Raw genomic sequence first — 12,554 nt, 5'->3', positions numbered from 1 at the left:
CATCCTTTCATCATTGGGACAATGTTCTAATAATGATGATCATCACAATTTTATTTACTAACAACTTAATATTATAACTCGATACCTAGAACAAGATAACTCTATATGAATGCATTTGGTAGTGTACCTGGATGTGCAATGATCAAGCATAGCAAATATATCAAAAAACAGACAAACCATGAAAATATCGTGCTAGCTATCTTACGACCAAGCAAAGCAATATGACAATGAATGCTCAAGTCATGTATATGATGATGATGATGGAAGTTGCATGGAAATATATCTCGGAATGACTATGGAAATGCCATAATAGGTAGGTGTGGTGGCTATTTTAAGGAAGATATAAGGAGGCTTATGTGTGATAGAGTGTATCATATCACGGGTTTTGGATGCGCCGGGGAAGTTTGCACCAACTCTTGAGGTGAGAAAGGGAAATGCATGGTACCGAAGAGTCTAGCAAATTGCGGAAAGGTGACAGTGCGTATAATCCGTGGACTCACATTAGTCATAAAGAACTCACATACTTATTGCGAAAGTCTATTAGCCCTCAAAGCAACGTACTACTACAGATGCCTAGGGGGTAGGTTGGTAGGAGTTAACCGTCGCGCGCCCCTGACCACCATGCAAAGGAAGACAATCAATAATAAATCATGCTCCAACTTCTTAGCATAACTAGAGACTATATGTGCATGCTTCAGAATCACAAACCTTAACACCAATATTCTTACTAAACCAGAATCATTCACTAGTACCTCCCACATATTACCATCTCTATATCGCAAAAATATTGCAAGGAATCAAGCATATCAGATTCAGTGATCTACTAGTGTTATGTAGGATTTTATGACTAACCATGTGAATGACCAATTCCTGTTGACTCTCTAAATAGATATAAGTGAAGCAGGAGAGTTTAATTCTTTCTACAAAAGGCCATGCTATAATAAATATAAGTGAAGAAAAAGAGAATTTTACAATTAACGGTTTTATATAAGTGGAGAAACAGACATCCAAACTTCAAATGATATAAGTGAAGCACATGAAGCATTCTGTAAAGCCATACTCAAAAGACATAAGTGAAGTGTATAGAGATTTCTATAAATCAACCAAGGCCTATCTCATACCGGCATGTTGTATAAAATAAAAGTGAAAAATAAACACAAAAGACGCTCCAAGAATCTACGCATATTATGTGAACAAAACAAAACCCGAAACATACCGATAATTCTCGAAGAAAGATGGGATTCCTTCTGAGGCATCCCCAAGCTTAGATGATTGAGTCTCCTTGAATATTTACCTGGGTGCTTTGGGAATCCCCAAGCTTGAACTCTTGCCTGCCCTTATTCTCCTCATATTGATACCTCCTCGACCATCAAACACTTCATCCACACAAAACTTAACCAAACTTTTTATTAGAGGGGTTAGTACATAGAACATCAAATCCCATCATATCCTGCTATAATTTTTTATAATTATAATAAAACATTACCCACTATGTGATAATAATTCTATGGTTCCCAAGTCAATGAGGTTAAATAAGATTTCAAAAATAAGCAGATAAAGAAGTATAATAGCAATCTGTTAAAACATGATAGTCTATAAAGATGCAGACAGTACATATACTTCTCTAACTCCAAAAATTCTAAAAAATCAAGACTAAGTAAACAATTTGCAGAGCAGTACTGTGTAAAAATTTCAGAATTCTTGCATGTTCTAGTAAATTATGAAAATTCACGCACCATAGAAAAGTTTCTGTTTTTTAAAGCACACACCAAACAAGCATATTAAACATCCTAAAGGCAAATCTTGGCACATTATTTTTATAATACAATGGATTTTTACAAGGGGATACTTACTTTCATGAGAAACTTCCATGAAATGTCCATGGCTCCCATGGCTCCCAGAGGGCAGGAGCCCCTTCGAGATTGGATCTATCTCTCTGTCCTCTTCTGTTTCGCATATTTATTTTCTAGCCCTTCACCATTTCTTCAATTCCCGAAGATCAGTAACTCCGATTGGGCTGAAATTTTGAGGGGATTTTTATCCATAAATCATATTTGTTGCAGTAAAAGAAGGGACGCAACCGCCTTACAAGGGAGTTACAAGGAAGCATGGTGCGACCGCCCTAGCCGCGCCCTGGAGCCTTGTGACCACCTTGGGCCCCGTCTTGCATTGATTCTTCTTCCCAAAAATCACATATATTCCAAAATAATTCTCTGTAAATTTTTATCGCATTTGGACTTCATTTGATATGGATATTCCAAGAAACAAAAAACATGCAACTACCAGGAATTGACACTGAGCACTCAGTCAATTTGTTGGTCCAAAAAATAATATAAAATGTTTCCAAAAGTATATGAAAGTTATAGAATATTGGCATGAAACAATAAAAAATTATAGATTCGACGGAAACATATTAGTGTTCGGTATAACACTTCACGGTCTCCTCGCTCCTACCCTCATCGGTGCTCGATCTCCATGATCCTGGGTACCTGCAGGGATGAAGATCACGGATAAGACAAGAGACATCTACAGAACAATTTTATTTCACACATAGGGGACGGCAATTCAAATCCTTTGATTGATCCCCACAACAAACACAGAGGGTTGCAAGGATCATACCTCGACCCAAACCTTACCATACTACTCATACATTGAGATCAGATCACGAGAAGAAAACATTGAAGAATGCATCTTGAAGATTGATTGATTGGAAATATGTCTTACAATGGATGCCTTGTGCGATGCATGATTACAAGTATGAACTAGACGATGAAGCACTATGGTGGTGATGGTGGCTATGGAGATGGTGGCGGCTAGGGTTTGTGGATGAAGATGATGATGATGTGGTTGCCGGCGAAGCTCTGTTCTAGCCTCCTCTGCTGACATTTTGAGGGGCTCCCCTTTATAAAAGTTGTTTAGATGGACAATCTACCTCAGTTTCCGCACCATATGAGCACTCATACAGGCGCATGCACTCGTATGGAATGCCATCTTTTGCTCTATTTCCGCAAAACGCCTCCTATTGGTTCTTTCTTCCTCCATTCTCCTTCCTTTCCATTTCCACTAGTGATTTCTTCCCTTTTTAGCCAATTTCCAATGGAAATACACCAAAGAGAGGATTTGTGGAATCCTTTGCATTCATTAGTCATTAGTAGCAATATCAGAGTGAATATCTCTATTTAAATGAAATATCGGTTAAAACAAAGTTGAATGAGTGTAAAAATATCACTCATCAACTCCCCCAAGCTTAAACTTGATTGTCCTTGTGCAACATAAAGAGAAATCAGAATCATAAGGAACTTAGTTGCTTAAACAGAAATAACGAGAAGGTTTTAGTTCACTTATGATCGTACACCTAGATAGCCCTCCACTTCTTGACCTAAAAACTTAGGATAGTTGTAGCGGTGTCATCATTATTGTGCAAGTGTTAGTGAAACAAAGATAATCAACACAAAGTTCTTGATCTAGTAGATAAAACAACTTTGCGACACTATTCTATTCATTCTAGACAACAGTTGCTTGCCGGGAATGCATGGAAGAGTTTCCTTTGATTGTGCTGTTAAAACATAAGTTAGGGAGTGAGAGATATGTAGAAAAATATGATGCTCTAGTGCTCATAGACACACCCACAATTATTTCCACCTCAAGGCTCGATGGAGTCATCACGTGGACGAAGTATGTTAGTGCAACAAACCATGGTCCGTTGCCCAAACTGTGCACAGGCCTAAAGACAAGATTGTAGCACCTAAGATCAGACCAAGCACAAGAGATCAGTTCTTTGAAGGATCAAAGTGCGGATCAAGAAGTCAACACGATCCAAAGAAGCAAGATATCACTAACAGTAAAACTTTCCTTGTCGGGCAGGTGAGCCGGGCGAGGACAAGGATTGCCCTGAAGATAAGCAACCAGACCGCCCTGACAGGCTTGCTGGGCACAACAAGGGCGGACTACCCCGCCAAAGCTTCACCGCTCTACCTCACAGCGACACAAGTTGTCGATCAATGCGGTGTCAAGCCCCTAAGGGACTAATTGGCTGCTTCCTGCCACATGGTAGCCACTTTCTATGGAAAACACCTCCAGATGACACCCATCCTGAGACGTGTGAAGCAAGCAGGCGTGTGGCTGGAAAAATGGTCCGACAAAGCTTGCCAGGCATGCTATGATGTGACACTAAGCAGCGCATTTAATGCGCTCTGTCTGCCTGCAGAGTTAGGCATGATAGCACTATTTGCTATCTAATCAGTGTGTAAAGGACTGATTTGCCACTGTGGTGACCCCTTTATCTATAAAAGGAGGTGCATGGCAACCGTAGAGAGGATTCAGACCCTCACACATTCAGACACATGTAGCCACTCTCTCCCCAAGGCAACCGTGCCGGGCAAGAGGGCCGCATTTCCACCATTATCCACCATCAATCCACCAAAGCGGGAGTAGGGTTTTACGCCTCACGGTGGCCCGAACCTGGGTAAAACTGCTCGCTCGTGCGATCTCTGCCGTGTTGTTTTACGCTTCTCCGCTCTTTGTGCAACATGCGCATCCCCGCACCGAACCAGAAGGGGCCCATGGCCCCATAGGTGGCCATGGTTTACCATGACATCTTTGGTTTTGCCAGGTAGGGGGAGTCACTTGCGTGAAACCGAGAGCATAAGAAGCGTGTCAACTTCATCGCCATTTTCATCATCACTGGCTCCATTAACTATGGCGCCTAAGAAGACACCCGGTGCTGCAGCTCACCCATCCACCTCGAAGGCCCCGACTCCCGTGACCGCCATTGCCGCAGGGGTAGGCGGCGTTGTCGGTGTAGGCGGCGTTGTTACCACCTTCCCCGCAGCCGAAGCAAGAGCGGGAGATACCATAGAAGGACAACACCAACAACAACTCGGCGACAATGCTCCACAAGGTACGGGTAGAGAGATTATTCCTTTTGTCCCTCCCTGCCCTGTTGAGGGGCACAACCACGGTGCTGACGCCCGCCCTGAGGCGAATCGCAATCCTCCGGCCGCCCCCGCTGCAGGTGCGGTCGCAGGACATGCACCACCCCCGGAGCAAACTAGACCAGCCAATTCTCCGAGCAGGGTCATTGGTGCACATGCGCCACCACCTCATTACCACGCCATCCAAGCGATTTGCTCCCGACGGCGGGAGCCCGGCGCAGCCACTGCCGGCACCATCAGGAGCTAGGTGATGTTGTGGTCTACGTCATCCACACCTATGCCAAGTATGCTCACGCCAATGATTCCGGAAGGAGGAGTGATGGGCTCCACCGCCCGCGCAATGGTCGTGGCTGTTATGCCACGGAGGTGCACACCGTCGCCTAGGGGTCCATGCTGCGGACTCCTCACGCGAGTTTGTGCTATGGGCGGCGATGCCTTCCACAGTTCTTCACCACCGAGATGCCATAGAGGGGCCCTCTCGAGCTTTGGCTGTAGCTCGCCGACTACGACGCCCCGTTGACTGGAGCGGAAGTTGAAGTCGTCGCCTCCGGGAGGATCTTCATGACTCGCGGTTGGGGCGAGATCGCCCGAGCCTACCGCGCGAACAGCGCCCTCACCATCCACTTCAAGTATGACGGTGCCTCCACGCTGTTCTTCAAGGTCTTTGACAAGGAAGGCTGCCGCTTGGCGTGCTGCCCTGAAGGAGGTCGCCAGGACGGCGCAGCAGCGGGCGCTGGGCCCGCCGCTGGCCTCCTATGCAACTCCTCCAGCTACGACGGTGACTCCTGGTGGTCCAGCGATGCTCCCGAGCTCGTGGAGTCTCCGGAGACGAGCGACGACAGCTACGTGCCCCCGAGCTCTCGTCGGGCCCAAAGCAAGGGCACCGTGTCTGGCCGCCGTCGCCGTTGATCTGGATGGGGTTGGCACCGGCCTTCCGTGGCCCACTGTTGATGATGGCGTCGGCGGCATCCGGCGCGTGTAGATAGTGCTCCTAGGAATTCCCTTCCTTTTGTTCCCTGCGAGGAATCGAAACGGGCCCCGCGGGGTGTGTAAAGCGTCTGGAATGCCTTTTGTTAATATTATCCTTATTGTGAAAACTTGCGAGCACATGTCCTGCTGAGGCTCGGTCTCCCCCTTTCCAATCCCGGAGCAGCTTCGTGCTCTACACTGATAGGTCCCAGTCCCCAGGCAGGCTGCAGCCGTCGCTCGTATGCCAGGTCGCGATGCCATGGTCAAGGCCAGGAGGTGAGCGGCCCAAGGTCAAGTAAGAGCTCCTCAGGCGCGATGCTCAAGAGGTCCCCTTTAGCGCGCAAGCAGTTAGCTGATGATGGGAAAGGGAGGTGATGTTTCCGCAGCAAGGCAGCGAAAAGTCAAGAATCTTATGTCGTAGTGCTGGGTTGGTCCGGGTATGAGACTTATCTTGGCGTTCCGGAGCCGCCTTCAGGTGCCACACTGGACTTGGGTGTTGGCCGCTGCTGGGTAGGCTAGGTTAGGCCCGTGCGGGCCTCCCCCTCTTCTCCATGGTCTTCCTAGTGCTCTACGTCCCCAGGTCCTGGCCCTCGAGCGAGCTCAGCCGCCGTTGGTATGCCAGGTCATGATGCCGTGGTCAAGGCCAGGGGGTGAGGGCTGGAGAGCCAGTAAGAGCTCCTGAGTCATGATGCTTAGGAGACCCCCTTTTAACGCGCAAGAGAATCACATGGGAGAAGAGAGAGAGTCCGCGGTACCGCCTGCTGTAGTCCTCAGGGAGTTCCTACAGGTTAGCGCGAGGAGGGGAACAAATCACCGCGGTGATCGCTCGTCCGTTGCCGGCTTGCGGGAGGGGACTCCCTACTGTGGAGAGGCCCCAGGGCATGTAAAGCCCCGCCCTGACACGTGGCTTGCATGGAAAGGCTGGAGGAGGTGTATTTGGGCACTCATGAGCCAGCACGGGACTCTCGAGGTCCTACCTCAAGGAGGGTTGCGTCGGGTCTTGGTTCTTGATGGCTGTTGCATTCCTGCGAGATGGTTATACAACCCGCACTGAGTGGATTTCCTAAGGCTATTGCACGAGAGGGCCAAGCACCAACGACCCCAGGAGGTGACGTGAATGGGGCCGACCCGCCAGACAAAGCTCTGCCATTGGATTTATCGACGCTGCAGGAACGGGCCCGAGCACAGACGCCGTGCCTAGCCTTCTTATGCGAAGGATCCTGAAGAAAGACAATCGGCGCGCGGCTCCCTTGGTGGGTGACAATTAAACATGTGATAACCGTAGATAGATTATGCATGAGAAGCAAACTGGCTCAGGTAAACGCAGGAACGATACATGCCACTTGGTTGGACCCGAGCGGCCTGGGGATGATGCTGCCCAAAGGGCGCTCCCAGCAGAGTGAACTGGAGATGCAAGCAGATACATGTCGTAGGGATGAACCCACGTGGCCTGGGAATCATGCAGCCCAAGGGGCGCTCCCAGCTAAATGAACTTGGAAAGATGTCACCTAATTTGGTTGCTGAAGGATTGTTGGGGTAGCTGAAGACGCGTAGCGAAGAAGTCGCCCCTCATGAGCCGTCGAGGCCCTGAGCCTCGGGAGGCTCTGGAGGCTTGGGCGGCCTCCAGAGGACCGTCTCCATCTCCACCAGGACTGCATGATGCATGTACTCCTGACCCACCATGACCTCCGCAGGTTGTGCTGGAAGGTAACAGTCATGCTCGGCAGGCCGAATGACATGCAAACATAGCTATGAGGTGGACCCTCACAGCGTCCAACATGTGAAGGCTAGAAGCGCTCCTGAGATGCGGCCTGGTTGAGCCCGGGGATGTCGATGCAGATGTGCAGCTCACCACCACTACAAGAAATATGTCAACTTGTGACCACCACTATTGGTCACTGAATGGTCATTGATTTCCATTTGTGACCTTTTTGTGACCAAGAACAGAAGGTCAAAAGCTGTCCGTCTTAAACTGAAATTAACGACCTTTCTTCTGGATTGGTCGTAGACGTTTATGACCTAAAAATGGTTGTAGATTTAACGACAAATTATTTTGGTCACTAGCAATCTGCCCACACCACGTTAGATCCACCGTGGCAAGCTTACGTGGCAGAATTACACCCAAATGAAAATGTTGTAAAATAGAATCAGCCCGGTCCATTTCGGCCGTCTACATGGCCAAGCCCAATAGTTCAGCCCATTTATTTTTCTCTTTATTTTTTCTTATCTGCATGGGCCTGGCCGAATAATTTGGCCTTTTATTTTTTGGGAATGGAGCCTTTTTCTAATGATTTTTTTTAAAGTCCACTAGTGTTTTGGGCCACAACCTTTTTAATCTAGTTCTAATTTGGGCCTTGGACTTTTTATTTTCTGGGATGCAGCCTTTTACAAACCTTTTTCTTATATTCAACTCTTTTTTAGGCCCAAGCCTTTTTAGTCAAACTCCTGTTTGGGCCTCGGCCTTTTTAGAGCCCAAGTTCATATTTTGCATAACTATAAACAGCAAGGCCCGGGTGCACAAGTGATCGACAAGTGATCCACATAACTGCACAGAAAATAAACACATGTTCACATAACAACTCCCAGGTTCACATAACTTCACAGATCCCAGGTTCACAAGTGCAAAATGCAACAGCAGCAGTTGAGACTACCCAGGTCCAAAATGCAACCCAGGTCCAAAATGCAACACAAGTTCACAAGTTCAAACTACTCATCCTGCTCTTAGTTCAAACTACCCAGTTTCAAACTACCTTAGCTCCAAAGAAAGCCATCAAGTGGGCTAACTTCTCATCCTTATCTTGAGACTTCTTGCGCAGCAGCTCAAGTTCCTTGTCACGTGCAGCTTCAGCTTCTTCCGCATTCATCTTGATTGCCGCCAATTCTTCTTGCTTCACTTCAGCTTGAAGCTCCAACCTCTCCATCTTCTGCTCAAGATCACGAACATGAGCAGCCACTTCAGCAGTTGCTTTGCCGGAGTTGTTCCTAAATGACTGGAGCCCAACATTCCTGAGGAATGTGCTTTGCTTGACTTCAGTCTTGAGCACTTCTTCAACAATTTCAACAGCAGACTTTTGGCTCTTCACCTTCTAGTACCGGCGCGTCCTTCATTTTTTCCATCTCAAGCTAGCATATGGAGGAAAATGATAGGCTTTAGTGGGACATCTATTTCACATTTTGCAAACCAAACCAAGCAAGAGAAACCAAACCAGCACACAAATGGATTATTTGACGTAACCAAACCAGCACACAAATCTATACATAGATATTTTACTCAAACTCAAACAGAAGAAGATGATGACCAGTAACTTGACAACATTATTTGACTAGTAACTTATGTGACCTGGAGACATGCAATTGGAACAATATGATCATTTCATTAAGCCTAGAATGGTGGTTCTATATAAGATGGCTTCCCGAGTGAGCCGATCATCAAACTAACATTCAGATCAAAATTCATCATATCATAAAAAATGCATCAAATAGCTACAGCAAGTTCTGATATCTTTGTTGAACTATCAAACATCATCAAAGCATGGAACATAGCGTGTGTTCTTGACTGGCTTCGAATCAAACAACATCAAAGCATCAAACAACATCAAAGTTGGCTGTGAATCAAACAGGGCTGAGGTTTCTAGACAAAAGTTTGAACTAGCTGGACAAAGCATGGAGTGACTTACTATAGCAGTCTTGACTGGCTCCGAAAACCCGTGCTTCTTGCTGTTGTGGGTGGCCTTAAACAAGTCAATCGCCGACAGCTCCTCACCCTTACGCTCTTCTTTCTGAAATGTTTTTTAACAAAAATCAAAATGTTATTCAGCAAGAATCAGAAATGTTATTCAACGAGGATCAAACAGTAAGGTCTCTAGAGAAAAGTTATCACAGTGGCAAAAATGTGTGTTGTGTAGTGCATGGAACCAGTTCTATGATTGTACACGACTTTTTCTCGATTCATCTTGTTCGACACACAGGTTTCCTACAAAAAAGCATACTGTCAGCATGATCTAGCACTAGCATATCATGTGCAGAACATAAAGCAGCAAACAAAGTAGAAACAAACCTTGTGTCTTGGGGCAGACCACATCTCCACCAGAGCTTGGCATTCACCGTCCGTCAGGTCTGGCACCAGAGACTTGATGCTGACTTTGTTTGTGGCTATTGTATCAAAATACTTCTTCCTGATCTGATGGCGTCTGTTCTTTGAATTTTTCTGCAGAATATCTTTGCATGCGGTCTTGATGGTCTCCGAGTCCGTGTTCATCTCAAAATTTTCCTACCAAGACAGCAAACAAGGTAGGAACAATATTAGTGATCATGCATAGGTGTAACAGAAAATAGATAGCACATTAACTATGAAACAAGTAGCTTACAACAACTTTTCCAATGTAGTTCTCCAATAGACTAGCATTTTTTCATAGCTTGATGTGAGGAAGAACCGGAAGATGGCTTCTTGCAACCCACACTCAGAAGCAAGCTTTGTTGGGATGTGGGGTCCGGCAAACCCTTAAGGTTCGAACACTGGGGTGCGCGCGAAGTCTTTCCCCCAACCGATGTACCCTCTAGCTCACTAGGATCTTGCGGACGAACTCGAAAAACTCACAACACAGAAAGACACGGGGTTTATACTAGTTCGGGCCACCGTTGTGGTGTAATACCTTACTCCAGTGTGGTGGTGGTGGATTTCCTCTTGGGCTGATGAACAATACAAGGGAAGAACAACCTCCTAAGGTTGAGGTCTTCTTGAGCTCCGTGAGCTTGTGTGTGGGGGTTGGTCTCTCTCTCTCTCTCTCTCTCTCTCTCTCTCCGATCATGCCCCATCCACTGTGGTGGCTAGTCCTATCTATAGAGGCCCTGGTCCTCTTTACAAATATTGAGCTGGAAGGGAGCCCACAATGGCAGGCTAATTTGAAAGGGGACAGCTAGTACAAGCTATCCTGAAAAAAGTAGTCTTCGCCTGCACAAAGTTCTGGTGGTGACGCTGTTCTGGGCTCCACGATGACCTCCGTCTTGCAGTCCATGGTCTTGGTCTTGTTGCACCAAAATGGCAAGCTTTGCCTGAGGTCTCGGTACTCCACGGCTGCGCTTGCCCCCTTTGCACCAAAGAGGAAACAAGGACGCTGCGCATGCTAACGCCCGCCTGGCACCTGCTTGGTGTCGATCGTCATGGCTCATGTCACGAGAGCCTCGTGAGGTTCGCCTCGCCTTGATATCGACGCTCATCGTGAGCCTACCTAGCTAGGCCACTCCAGAGGAGGTCTTGCGTCGTCTGCCTCGCGAGGCTTTGCCCCACGCGAGGGTCTTGGGTGCTTTGTTGGTGAAGATGGGCCGTACGGCCTGCTGGCTCAGCCACGCCACGGGCCGCAGGCAGGCAAGTCTGGGGACCCCCATTACCAGGAAGACGACAGTAGCCCCGGGGCCCAAGGTGCACTCGAGCTTGGCTTTGCGGTGAAGCCAAGGGTCAAGTTCGGAGCACCGCGGGCCCCAAAAGCCTGCGGCCTCAGTTGACACGTGGCGGTTGATTAGACGTGGGCGTCTCCGCTTCCCCACGTTACCTTTGAATCCACCTGGCTATGCGACCCCGCTTCTTGCACAGTCATACTTCCCTTTCCGCGCCTGGTTCTTCCAATCTTCCAATCTCCCTGCTTCCTCGACGCCTTGCTCCGCCTCCTCAGTCCAACTTGGGCTCTACCCGCTTCACCGCCATGGCGCCGAAACAGGCCAGGAAGGGGAAGAAACCCATGTCCCCATCAACTGCGTCTCCATCCTTTGAGCCGGCGCTCGATCGGCCTCGGGTGATCAATGATGAGGCCATGGGCAAGGTGCGCCCCATGCTCGCCTCCAGCTTCAGCGAGTGGGGAGAGATGCCGGCCTGGCCTGCGTCTTGCCCCAGCATGACCTGGGCAGTCACCGAGGTTCCAATCTTAATCGACGCCCTCTGGGCTGGCCTGCTTCCTCCCTTCTCCGCCTTCTTCATCGCGGTGCTCGAGCACTATCAGATCCACATGCTCCATCTCGACCCTCAATCTGTGATGCTTCTTGTCGTCTTCGCTTTCGTTTGTGAGGCTATGGAAGGCATTACCCCCTTCGTGGCGCTCCTCTGCCACTTCTTCTTGCTACATGTCACCGGTGCCCGACAGAGCATAGGGTGTGCGAGCCTCCAGGCCGTGGCTGCGACGCAGGCATGGGGATTGACTTCGAGCTCCCTTCATCCGCGAGCGAGTTTCGCATGCGATGGGTGTTTGTTGATGCCGGCGTGCTCAACCCTCTGCTCCAAGCTCCGGTGGGGCCTGCCATTCCAAACTCCGGCTGGGGCCATCAGAAGCTCATGAGCCCTTGCCTTGCCCCCGTCTGGGCCAGATTGCGGTGGTTGAAGGACCTTGGTGTGACTGCGCCCATGGTGGTGAGGGAGATCGTCAAGCGTCGGGTTGCCCCGCTTCAGCGCCATTCTCGCCCGATGTGGGACTTGCTCAGCAGTCAGGACAACATGAGGGTTCAGGAGGAGGGGCTCCCTCTCACCGCACGGCAGACGGTGCTCACGGTCCTATCCGGCATCCCTCTGGCGGACGAGATGCCCAAGAAAAGCTGCATGCTGTACTGCTGTGAGAACAAGGTTACCTTCGCCGTGACCATGCCTTTCCTTTGATGAGTGGGGGA

The sequence above is a fragment of the Triticum aestivum genome, chromosome 2A (assembly GCF_018294505.1).
Source record: "Triticum aestivum cultivar Chinese Spring chromosome 2A, IWGSC CS RefSeq v2.1, whole genome shotgun sequence".
Taxonomy (NCBI): Eukaryota; Viridiplantae; Streptophyta; class Magnoliopsida; order Poales; family Poaceae; genus Triticum; species Triticum aestivum.
The sequence above is the reverse complement of the archived record's forward strand: the minus strand, read 5'-3'. Positions refer to the sequence as shown.